General features: G+C 31.1%; 1 long non-coding RNA gene across 1 annotated transcript; it reads right to left on the bottom strand.

Annotated features, from left to right (window-relative positions):
- Positions 1–1,028: 1,028 nt before the first annotated feature.
- LOC143254131 (uncharacterized) lies at positions 1,029–4,158 on the bottom strand. Its single transcript, XR_013029967.1, has 2 exons — positions 3,855–4,158; positions 1,029–3,141 (listed from the first exon to the last, which is right to left on the bottom strand). It is a non-coding gene; the product is annotated as an uncharacterized LOC143254131 (long non-coding RNA).
- Between the last annotated feature and the right edge of the window lie 8,553 nt (positions 4,159–12,711).

Below are 12,711 nucleotides of genomic sequence, written 5' to 3'. Positions count from 1 at the left end.
TATTTTGCTTTTACAAATAAATTTTTCATAAGATACGCAGACGTCGAAATTAATATTCATTTTTGGTTTATCACGTAGAAATTGTTTACAAATCGGTAACAAAACAAATTCTCATTTAGTTCAATTTATTATTTCCTTTATTACAAGGAATACTTTTTGTTATTATGTTTCCGAAGAAAAATATAAACAAACTGATAAAAAGAGAATAATATTGATAACAAATGAATATATAACTTTATTCACCTAGAATTTTTTTGAAACACTCGTCTGTTATTTTCAAAACTACATGTTGTCGTCTTTCTTTTTTGTTAATTTATCAGTTTGGTATCAGTTGACTTTATGAAGCCATTTTTTCTTTATCCACTGTTTATTACGTGCTTTGCCGGCCTGTTCAAACAAAACATGAAAACTTTGTATAACTTGATTGTCAACTCTACGAGAATTTCGAACGTACCGAATAACCAGTTGTACCAGATATATATGTTATAATTGTGTAGAACACCTTACATACTTCTTTTGAAACAATTAATGTACAATTGCACTCATACCGTTCATAGACTTTGTTCATTTATTAACAATATTATTGCAATAAACTAGTAAACGTCTATATGAAAGAAAACGTGAAACAAAAGTAATACTTCCTAACAACCTAGTAGTAGACAAGGCCACTAATAGAGAAACATTAATTTTTTAAACAAATATTTTAGAAGCCTCGTATTATTTTGCTTAATAATAAGAAGTGTGTTACAGGTTACAGTGAAGTATCAGTACTCACGTGCATAAAACAGTGATGATTATAGAACAACAATGATTCCATAAAACATGTTGAGAAAGTTTCCGCTGCTCGTTCAGCGTTTAGTTTAGTCTCTAATTAGTTGATAATATCAAGATCAGTAAAGTGGTTGTGGAAACTATGGACACTGCATAAATGAGGTGAACCAAGAAAAAACTGTGACAGCTTGACACCTCTGCAGTTTGAGATAAAGTTACAAAGGATTGATGACACTCAACTTTAAAACTTCCTGAAATGTAAACAGCTGGTTTATTGATCAAATATCGATAACAAGAATGTGAATACAGACAAAAGATAAATCTCAGGGTCAAACTTTTTACCACGTGGTAATATTTCTTCTAGAACATTTCTTCTTCGAATGTTCAACACTCCAAATATATTCTACATAAACTAACCTAAGCAAGCATTTCAATATGTATCGAGAAATGTTCCTGGAACAGGAGAAACACACAGAGAGACAGATTAACGAAAGTTTTCATTTAAGTATAAATTACACTTATTTCTTACTAGATTCAGTTTATTCTTTTCTATTTTTTGAATCCAAAAAAATAATCAAACTAAATTTCAATGCACTTTTTTATTTTAATATTTAGTTTACAATAAGTTCAATAATATATTTTTCTTCACTATATAACCTTCTGTTGTTATTTGAATAAAGGTAAGATTCCAGAATATCATATCTATCGGCGATAATTCGAATCCTAAAAAGCAGTGAAAAAAGAAAACGTATATAAACTTTCATATCAATTGAATTAAAACCACAGAATGTCGATGTTGTTATAAGTAAGTTATTTTATTATCTTTAATGATTTTTAAAGGATAGGGGAAGTTTATTCGTATTGACGAGAAATCTAATTGAAGTAAAAATTAATCTCAAAACGTTTGGTATGGATATTAAAACATTTATTAACATAAAGTTGAGAACAATGTTTCCACCTTGTTAGGTCAACTTCAGGTTAGCAAAGAGCTGCAAACTTTCCCTTTGTTAATCTAAGGATGTTTGTGTTTTAAAAATACTACAAATTATTTTGTTACAGTTGTATTTGGTTTCATATTAACTATACAATAAAATCTTTATATATACATAAGTAATTTTTTCTATTTATTTATGTTCAATTTACTTAAAATGTTTATATAACAGTGTTATATATAAATATCTGGGATCTTGTGTGAGATATAACGTATCACACAGGCTATTCCACTTATGAATCTCCACCTCTTTCTTTACAGTTACATGTAAAGTAGAAGTTAAAATGTTCCAATCTTACCCTTTAATAAAACTGAAAATTTCTTATTTTGTACAATTACAACAATTATCTCTCATTTCCCAACGAGCTAGCAATGACTTGAGTGAATTTAATCACTAATATCTGGAGTCGGTTCCATGCGATTATAAATGTCTCATTGCCCACTGTGTTGCTTCACTTTAAGAAAACAATTTGACCTACGGCCCTTATGTTTCTCATTTCAGAACTAATAATTTTTTTTAATGTGTAAAAATTTTAAGCTCTTTGACATTACACATTACTTAGAAGACAAATTACTTTTCTTAATTTTCAGAGAGCAGCAATTTTTTTAAATATTCAGAACTTTTAAAATCGTGAAGTTAACAAAGCAGGTTCTTCCAAAAATTAACAAATCACTGACGATATTGTATGATAGCTATTAAAAGAGCTGACTATGCATATTATATCATGTGAGACAATATTCACATTAATAAAAGACATTACATAAGTCAAAAATTTGGATTCTTTTGGGCTACACTCTTACCAATGATACGGCAAGCACGTTTGATACGACAGGAATATGAACAGGCGATCCACAGACTTACAAGTCGAGTTTAATGGCCAAGTGGTTAAACTGATTAACTTTACTACTAGAAAAGTGAAACTTCGAAAAGCTTTCGTATTTACATTTTGATATACTCACTTATTTATATTTACTTCAACATCGAAATTAATTAAGCTTTTTCCAATTATTCTTGGTCATTTCGATTACTTCTTCGTTCGCTATATAATCTTGTTCCTCTTCTTCTTTCTCCTCCTTCTTTTCTTACCCTTCTCAATTGGTTTCCTGATTGTCTTGCTGTTCGTGTTCCTCTTCCCAACCCACCTCTTAAGTTATGGTCACTGTCAAATCCCAAGCCAAAGTTTGGGTCTCTTCCAAACATATTCTTCTTATATTTTCCATTTCCACTATCTATTACAAAACCTGGTTTCTTGGTAAGACCACTTTTATTTCTATCTATGAGAACAGCGCTCCTAACTATTGTGGATGTTTTCGGTTATTTCGTTTTTAGCGTAACTTCCGACAATGTAGACCGTAATAATCAAAAGTAGAAAGAAAACCTGAAAAAATAAATATCAAAATTCATTTTCCTTATGAAACTATGACCAATAATAAACAAACTAGCTACTCGCTCGGTCTGTCTGAAAGTTGTGTAGATCCACAGTTATTTTGCAGACACAAACAGATACACAAACACCAACCAGTACAATGTAACTTAGCCTATCGTATAACAATTTCCCCATAAAGCTTTAAGATTTTATTGTAAAATGTACTTATATAGAATAGATTACTATAAAATAAAGCTATTATTCTACTATAGTCTAAATCGTTTAGCCTAACTTGTATTAATAATTGTATTTGAAATCACAAAAAAGTGAATAATTTAGTGAATATAGTCAGCATAAACGTTATTTTACTGGTGTTGTGACAGATACCATACCAAGAGTGTGGTAGGAAATTCAACATATTTCCTCCTGTTTGTTGTTTATATGAAGAGAACATTTGTCAAAGTGCTGTTTTACTGGGATTTTTTTCATACTATATATAAGTACCTTTCTAAGAATTACGTTATCTATTTATATTTTACTTACAATGTCCCGACATTTGATCAGTAATTAATTTTGGTTTAATTATCTCATATTATCCTGCGTAGAGAAGTGCCATTTTTAATACTGAAATGACACCATGCGAAAAATACAACTTTTTGTCTCCGGTGAGTTGTGTTACAGTTTAAACGATAATTAACTTATATAATAAACTGTAGAACACTTACCACTGATTTCATCTTCTTTTGATGGCAATAAACCTTATCGACGTTAATAGCAGCTATAAGTTAATCGGTTATGTTAAAAGCATTCTTCAACTTTTCGTATTTACATAATGTGGGATATGACGCAATTGTACTAAAGGACATAGCTGTGAGTTACGAAACTGTTATATGTTATATACTAAATTATGCGAAGGTCATATTTCATAATTGGCTATTTCGTCAGATATATTGCGAAACGAATTTGAATAATAAATGAACGCCATAAATTTTATATAAACATTTCTTTTCCATACTGATGTCCTTTCAAAGTCCGAAATCACGCCAAATAAATATTACGGTGTTTCCCTGTTCACTTCGTCGAAAAGTAAATTACAGAATTATTTGTTTCTCTTTCTCACAATTTGAATTATTTCATGCAAAAAAATTAATTTGTTTTCCATTTTACATTTTATTATTATTATTTGTTTGTCATACTCCTGTTAAGTTTAGGATAGGTAAACGTACGTTATGTTTTGTGAAACATTCGCACTGAGTTTATTTATGACTACATTATGTGTAAAGTTCTCATTTTACTTAAATTATACGTTACACGGTAGTTCCAATAATTATTTCTTAGTTACTTAATGTTCTATGTTCCACAGTAGAGACAACTGAATGTACTTAAGACTCAAACAGATAGCCTGATGTGGCTTTGCTAAAATAAAAGAACACATACAACTGAAGATAAATAAACTTACCGATCGTTATTTTCTATTGACAGGAACTTATATCATTACAGTTTCTTCCCAGTTGGTATAGAATGTTAGAGTAACCTCTCATGTTCTCGTTAAATAAGTTCCTTTATCCATATAATATTTTCAATTAAAAGCTATTTAAGGATGTCTAAATAGTTTTGAAATCAATGCAAATGTTTGATATTCTTTACTATCATGTTTCCGAGTCATTGGTATGTGCTTCGTGTGGTATGTTCTATTCTTTATTTAGATTAGTTTCACTAACTTTTTCTTATTATAATGTCTGTAATATATTTAGTTTATAATATCTATAAGTTATGTTGTATGAAATGGCTAACTTAAATGTCTCATGTCAAGTGTAAATGAATGTTATAAGGTTTATAGGTTTCATTTTATTCATTTTTTTTATGATTACACTACATTATTAGCTTGATATCTTCTTTTGAAATAACCTATATCTTATGAGATATTGTTGATATTTGGGGTGTTTATAAGTCGAAATCTCATTCTGTATTAGCTGTTTAATCCTTAGATTTGTTATCTAATTCTGATCACCTTTGGTTCATTATATCAGAAGTTAGTGAATATAGTAAAACCGTTGGTGCTTTTAAGGGTTTTGATGAATGTTATTAAGTAGAACAATAAAATGTCATACTGTTTTCCTTCATCACAGTAAAACTGTAACCATGCATAAGATATGGAAGTGTTAAGATAAAGTAAGGCCAATGTCCTCCTTCTTCCACATTGTTTTAGTTACTTATTGAAAAGGAAACGATTAAAATAGGTCAAGAAAAATATTATATATTGGAACTGGAATTGCCAAACGTGGAGAAATCTATATATTTAAGTTGTATTTTTTTAATGTTCTAAAACCATGATTTCATTTGATAAATGGGTTTCCTATTTTAAAAAAATGTTCTTGAATATAGCGCCATCTAGTTTTACTGAAACAGTATAAAAGGAAAGAAAAAAGATTGTTTTGTGTATGTGCCTGTTGACTAAGGAGATTTTAATTTAAGATCACAATAAAATCATATCTAATAATGATTTCTGACTGTAGATGTTAGTAAAGATTAATAGCAAACTTTAATTAATCCGGCGGTCACTGCTTTCATTTGTTAAAATGAAAATAGGTCGTTAGATGTCACAGTATATAGTAAAAAATTGTATTATCAAAGAAATCTTATTCCGTCGCCAATCGCACATCATATCCCATCAACGTATTTTGAAGATTGGCTGTTTCAGTATTAAAATTAATCTGTTATTGTCACATAAGTGCGCGGCCCAATAATATCACTGCTGTTGAATACTGTTCGTAAGATATTTTGCCACATATAAATCTCATAATTTAAATTATATACAAATTATTTTAGTTTGAAACAGAAATTTTCTATAATTCATATACGCAGACACGAAACTAATATTTCTTTCTCTATCACTTAGACATTGTTTAGAAATTAGGAAGAAAAGAAACTCTTACTTTTATTTATTTATTATTTCCCTCATCACAGTGACTCTTCCTAACCATTTCTTATTGTCTCCTTTATTTCTATTACTTTTATGAAAACCTGGATCACTGTTACTCCCATGTCTGTCGTTACCGCTCGCATATCTTCTTTTGTTTCCGCGATCACCGCAAACATCGTGGATGTTTCGGTTTCTATCGTTATTTCAGTTTTTAGCGTAACTTCTTACAGTGCAGATCGTAGTAACAAAAAGCAAAACTAAAACCTGTAATAAAAATATATATCAAAATTTAACTTTATTACGAATTTTTGACCATTTAAATAATCTATTTTCTCATCGTGTAAAGTTTGTATGTCCAAAGTTGTTTTATTTACACAGACAGGCGTATACTCAAACACACAAATATATTAACTGATCCATCGCATACCATTTTCCCCTTAAATCTTTTAACTTTTATTGAGAGTTATTTTTAAATAGCTTAGCTTAAATATAAATTAAATAAAATTATTTATTTCCGTATAAGATGAGAACATTTGTCACACTGATGTTTTACTGGAAATTCTGTTATACTAAATTTGAATACCCATTTAATGACACCGTCATCAATTTATATTTCACTAACAAAATTCTATAATGAGATCAGATCTCTTATCATAGGAAATTAATTTTAATTTCATTATCTCGCATTACTCTACGCTTACTTTCTCATACTGAAATGATACCATGCAACATATACAACTATTTGTCTTAGGTGAGTTATGTTGCAGTTTGGTAAATAATTAAGTGATAGAATAAACTGTAAAACACTTACCACTGTCCTAATGCTTTTTTGACTACAATAAGATAAAAGACGTTGATATCGGTTGTATATTAATTGATGATATCAAGCTACGTGTTTATACAGTGGGGTGTCATGACGCAATCATACTTTAGACCATATCTATGATTAATAAAACATCTAACGCTAATTGACATTTATTGGTTTTTAATTAATAACAAAAGACGTATCTTACATTTGGCTTTTACCCAGACGGACTATCAAACGAAGATAAATCAAACCTATAACATTGTAGAGAATATTTGTTAATTTTCTTTTTGAGGCTGATGTACTTTCAAAGACCGACATCATGCCAAATAATCATTGTGGTGTTATATCGTCAGTTCGTGCAAAGGTAAATTACATATAAATAAATTTATAACTACATTCAGAACATGTTTCAGGTTGTTTTGGTTATATTATGTGGAAATATTTGTTGATTGTAAAGTAAGAAAAAATGTCAAGCTTCGGTAAACATCAGTGAATTACCGGTTTCGCAACTTTTTTTTTATCTGAAACAACGTTTCGAAAAAGTAATGGTTGTTTTGTGTCAAAAGACTGTAAATCTTACATTTTAGTTACATTTCTCTCTCGCTTGTTTATTCTGAATAACTTTTTAAATTCTCCCTTTAGATAACTTTGTCATGTATTTTTGCCACTATAGAAATATTTCTTGACGTATCATGTTGCAAACATTTTTCTACCTGAACATCACTATAATGCTGTCTGCATCCTGTATAGTACACGGGGTCGTTCTACCGAAACTATGATATTAATGACTCCAAGAAGACGATAAAATACCGGTAATACCATTTATAAAATGTTCCTTTTTTGTTTACAAATATCAACGTTCTAACCCTTTAGGTTATGAAATCCCTGTGGATCAATTTTGTAAAAACAAGGATCTAATCTTTTTTATTATGACATACCTATCAATCGATATTGTAGAAACAACGTACTAACCATGTTAGTTACGTGGTGATTATGATATGAAGCTTTCTCTTTACAACGCTTATAACGCTTCCACGGCTAAGAGGGCGAGCATTTTGGTTTGACGGGGTCTCGAACCAGCGATCCTCAGATTACGAGTCGAGATATAACAAGGGAATTTTAACTGTAACAGACGTTTCTCATTTATATCATGTTACATTTTCTTTCACGTACATTGGCCCGGCATGGCAAAGCGTGTTAAGGCGTGCGACTCGTAATCTGAGGGTCGCGGGTTTGCATCACCGTCGCGCCACACATGCTCGCCCTCACAGCCGTGGGGGCGTTATAAAGTGAAGGTCAATCCCACTATTCGTTGGTAAAAGAGTAGTCCAAGAGTTGGCGGTGAATGGTGATGACTAGCTACCTTCCCTCTTGTCTTACGCTGCTAAATTAAGGACGGCTAGCACAGATAGCCGTCGAGTAGCTTTGTGCGAATTTCAAAAACAAACAAACAAACTTTCACGTATAATATGAATTATGATTCATATGTTGAGACTTTGAGAGTCTTTGGTCACTCTGATAAATTCGTTATTGAGCTTCTCTTGGAGTATTTTTTGTGTGTTTTGAGTATATTTCATCAATTAACTATATTTTATTAATTTTATAATTATCATAATCGTGGATCATCATAATTTCCTTCTGTTTTGCATGTTTGTTAGAAGTAAGTTTCAACTTAAAATGCTAAAATTCGGAGCTCAGTTCTAGATAACGCAGATAGCCCATTGTTATTGCTTGTGTTTAAAAGTAATCAATACATTGTTTTATTACCTTTGAAATATTGATCAATAAGTTGGTTTGTTTTATATTGTTTGTTTATGAAAAGTAGATTCGTTTTATATTGTTTGTTTATGAAAAGTAGATTCGTTTTATATTATTTGTTTATAATAAGAAAATTTTTTTGCTGTTGTTTGCTTATAACTGGAACATTTTTGTTTGTTAATAATAATAATAAAGAATTGAAGATAAGAAAGTCCAAAACAATCGTAAAAGTAATAATTTACGTCGGTTCGTTTTACTTGGGAGAAAATGAACCTTTTTATTTATTGTTTATATTAATGTTATGATTATTAATACCCCAGCAGTTTTTTTCTCAATTCTGATAACTTATAACGTTAAAATTCAGACTTCGTTACAACAGTAGGTGAAACACAGGTAGATATTGTGTAAAAACTTTATATAGAATAGCAAACAAAAGCAACATAGGCTCATTATTATAGCTTCATAAATATAATAAAATGAAGTTTATTTGCTCCATAATATGTTTTTAAAAAATTGGAAAACTAAATTGCATATCTTTGTACCTATTGTTCAAAAGCAATAAGAAAATATTTCAATTTCTCTAATGTTACTAACAGTATTTCTTTAATCACTTGGATAAGTACTCCAGTTCCTCAATTAATTATCTCAGTTTCGTCTCAACTTTTGTTCTTGCGTTGTGTTGTGACAACAAGTACTCGTTGAAGTAGATATAACATTCCACAGAAGAAAACAATGAGTCTCCAATGCGAAGGGTCGAACTGATTGAAACGTACAAATAGTTTTAAATATATTTTCAAGCCTTTAGATAATCAACTCGGTCATTAAGCAACTTTTTTCGCAATGAAAAATTTATTTAAAAAAAAAAACATGAATTTTACAGAGTTTCGAAAAATAAACAAACGAAAATTTAAACATGCCATCACTGTTATTTCACTGCAGTATACATTACCCGCCTTTTTTTCCTTCTCAGGTTTCCAACACATACATTTTAATATCCATTACTACAAGTGCCTGTTTGAGGTTAAACCAGCAACGTTAGTCACGTGGACAAAAATGAATCATTCAGTGTTTTGCTTGATAATTTGTTTGTTTGTTTTGGAATTTCGCACAAAGCTACTCGAGGGCTATCTGTGCTAGCCGTCCCTAATTTAGCAGTGTAAGACTAGAGGGAAGGCAGCTAGTCATCACCACCCACCGCCAACTCTTGGGCTACTCTTTTACCAACGAATAGTGGGATTGACCGTCACATTATAACGCCCCCACGGCTGGGAGGGCGAGCATGTTTGGCGCGATGCGGGCGCGAACCCGCGACCCTCGGATTACGAGTCGCACGCCTTACGCGCTAGGCCATGCCAGGCCCCTGCTTGATAATAATTTGTTGTTTGGAATTAAGCAGGAAGATACATAATGGGCTATCTGTGTTCCGCCAACTACAGGTATTTAAAACTGGTTTTTTAGGGAGGTGAGTCTGCAGACATACCGGTGTGCCACACTTCTAAATAAACCAGAAAGTGTTCACTTAGACGTGTCAATTTATTCTTTTATCTGTCAGTTTTATTTACTTCTCTTCTGTTTAAGGAACCAAAAGGAAATCAATATTTAACTTCTGCAATAATAAAATCAATTAGAATAATCTCTTTGACCCCGAAATAATCTCCCAGTGATAAACATCCATCAGTATAATCTCTAGAACAGGTAACACAAATAAAAGAAATATATATATCCAAACACTTAAAATAATCTATATTTAACATTCATATCACATTAAACCATTAAGTTATTTTGCCTCAGTGTGACCACAAATCTTGATCTTTGACCCGAACGATTCATCCCTCATGACCTCATATTGACTTTTTTTAAGTAACTTACGAAATAGTATGTACAAATGTTTCATGTTAAAATATAATCTGAACACTCAAGACATTAGGGTTATGTGGTAAACAATGTATAAATTATAGCATGTTTTTGTTTCTTGTTTTTCTCTTTTTTTTTATTAGTGCATTCAGTTTGTTTCCCAGAAATAAAAATATTAAAATACTCAACCGGAATTTTAAACTAGTTGAAATTCTCTTGGGTTTTCTTCGATCTTGATAAACGTGATTTTAACGATTCCGATTACCAGACGACAATTTTAAGCTTTGTTGTTTATATCATTATGTAGCAATTCACTTGATGCTTAGGTTTAAGTTTTCCTAGAAACCAAGAAAAAAACGTAACACTTGTTTATATAAAACACTTAACTATGAGATGATTGGATGTTGTTTTTCTCGTGTTGTGACGTCAATTGTAATGTAAGTTACAAAAGAAGTACTTTTTCATTCGTTCCAAAACATATACTCTTCAAGATGCATGTCATATTCAAAAGAATCTTGAATAAATGACTCTGGAACATCATTTAAAGGCCCCTCCCAGTTTATTAGGATTCAATTTCTATTTGAAGCCATGAGAAAAAAAAATAAATACATTTAAAAACTTTCTTTATTGATGTTACCTGAGACACGAAGTTTTCATTATCTCGTTTGCATTTAAGGGTCGAAGAGCTGAGTAGAAGTCTCAGTGTGATAACTGATATCTGACTAAAAAACTTGTCTTGAGTTTCGATTTCGTTCAAAACAACATGTTAGCACTTTTTACAACCTTTACTTTTAATTTCGTGTGATGTAAAGGCTCAGTGAAATTTAACAGGCTTAGTTACCTAACACGCATACGATACTGTCATATTGTTCATTTCAAAACATCCCTGCCACAAGTTATTAGACTTGACTGTTGGTTTAGTTATAGTATTTGCATATTCTAATAAAATTATTGCAATGTCCGAGAAACTAAATCTGTCATACTTGACGTCAAAACATAAATCACACTTAGAATTCTTACACTTCGTTGTGAAAGTTGAGTTTTAAATTTTTGTGACGTATTTTTTATTATAATACAAAAAACGACTTCCTATCAAAAGAACATACAAAGTATAGCATATTAGACCTCTTCTCAGATGAACCACCCATCCCACCCCTAATCTCAAATTACATTTTATATAATGTTCCAGGATGCTGAACGTTTCGATACCCGTGGAAGACATATCCCAAGTAGACTTTTGTGTGCATTTGTACATAACTTCAAAAAAACAACTGAACTGTCCTGTACTGTCGAGCACCCCTATCCAGTTACGGTTCATGTCAACAGGAACAAAACATTTTTGTGAATGAACATATATTGACTAACATATTTACGTTTCGTTTGCTGCCCCTGTTTAGTTATGTCTCCAGTTTTATAACGGATAGTGTGTGTGTGTTTGTATTTTATTATAGTAAAGCTACATCGGGCTGTCTGCTGAGTCCACCGAGGAGTCTCGAACACCCGATTTTAGTGTTGGTATTTCATAGACTTACCGCTGTACCAGCGGGAGAGAAGGTATAGTGAGAGCTATCGACTTCGTGCAACACCTTTTCTGTTGTGGCAAGTTTTAATGTTTGTGTCTTTCGTCAGTAAATATAAAGAACCGCTCGCTCTTCGTATGATTGCTACACAACCAAGTTAATAGGGTTAATAGTTACGAATTTTAGTTGAATGACCCAAATTATTACAATCGTCTCGTCTTACAAACATGAATCTTTTTATAGTCTTGTCTCAGGATTCAGGTGCGTCTAATTTTATTTTTCCGTACATACAAAGAATCACGAAAAACTTTGTTTTAGATACTTGAACGATTACATTAAACAATATACATATAATGAAGTGATTTTGTTTTCTTGGTTGGGACATAATACAAGTTTACTCAATAGGTGAATTCCTTACATTCACACATCGTTGTTTACCAACTTATAATTGGCTAGCTGTAAACTAAAACTATGACTAGTTTAGTTGTGTGTATAGTTATCACATAACTTCAACCTGTTTTGTTTTAACTCCTCTCTGTTATAAAGATGGTCATTATAAAACTTATTTATTTTGTTTCAAAACGTTTGTTCTAAATAAGTATTTAATCCACATATTTTCACAAAGAATTACATTATGACAATACAAAAAATAAGATTATTCTTCTCTTAGTATTTCACGAAACAAAATTTATTGTGTATATTTTGTCATCACCTGTGTA

The sequence above is a fragment of the Tachypleus tridentatus genome, chromosome 6 (genome assembly GCF_004210375.1).
Source record: "Tachypleus tridentatus isolate NWPU-2018 chromosome 6, ASM421037v1, whole genome shotgun sequence".
Lineage (NCBI taxonomy): Eukaryota > Metazoa > Arthropoda > Merostomata > Xiphosura > Limulidae > Tachypleus > Tachypleus tridentatus.
Note: the sequence above shows the minus strand (reverse complement) of the source record. Positions and strands in the feature narration are given on the sequence as shown.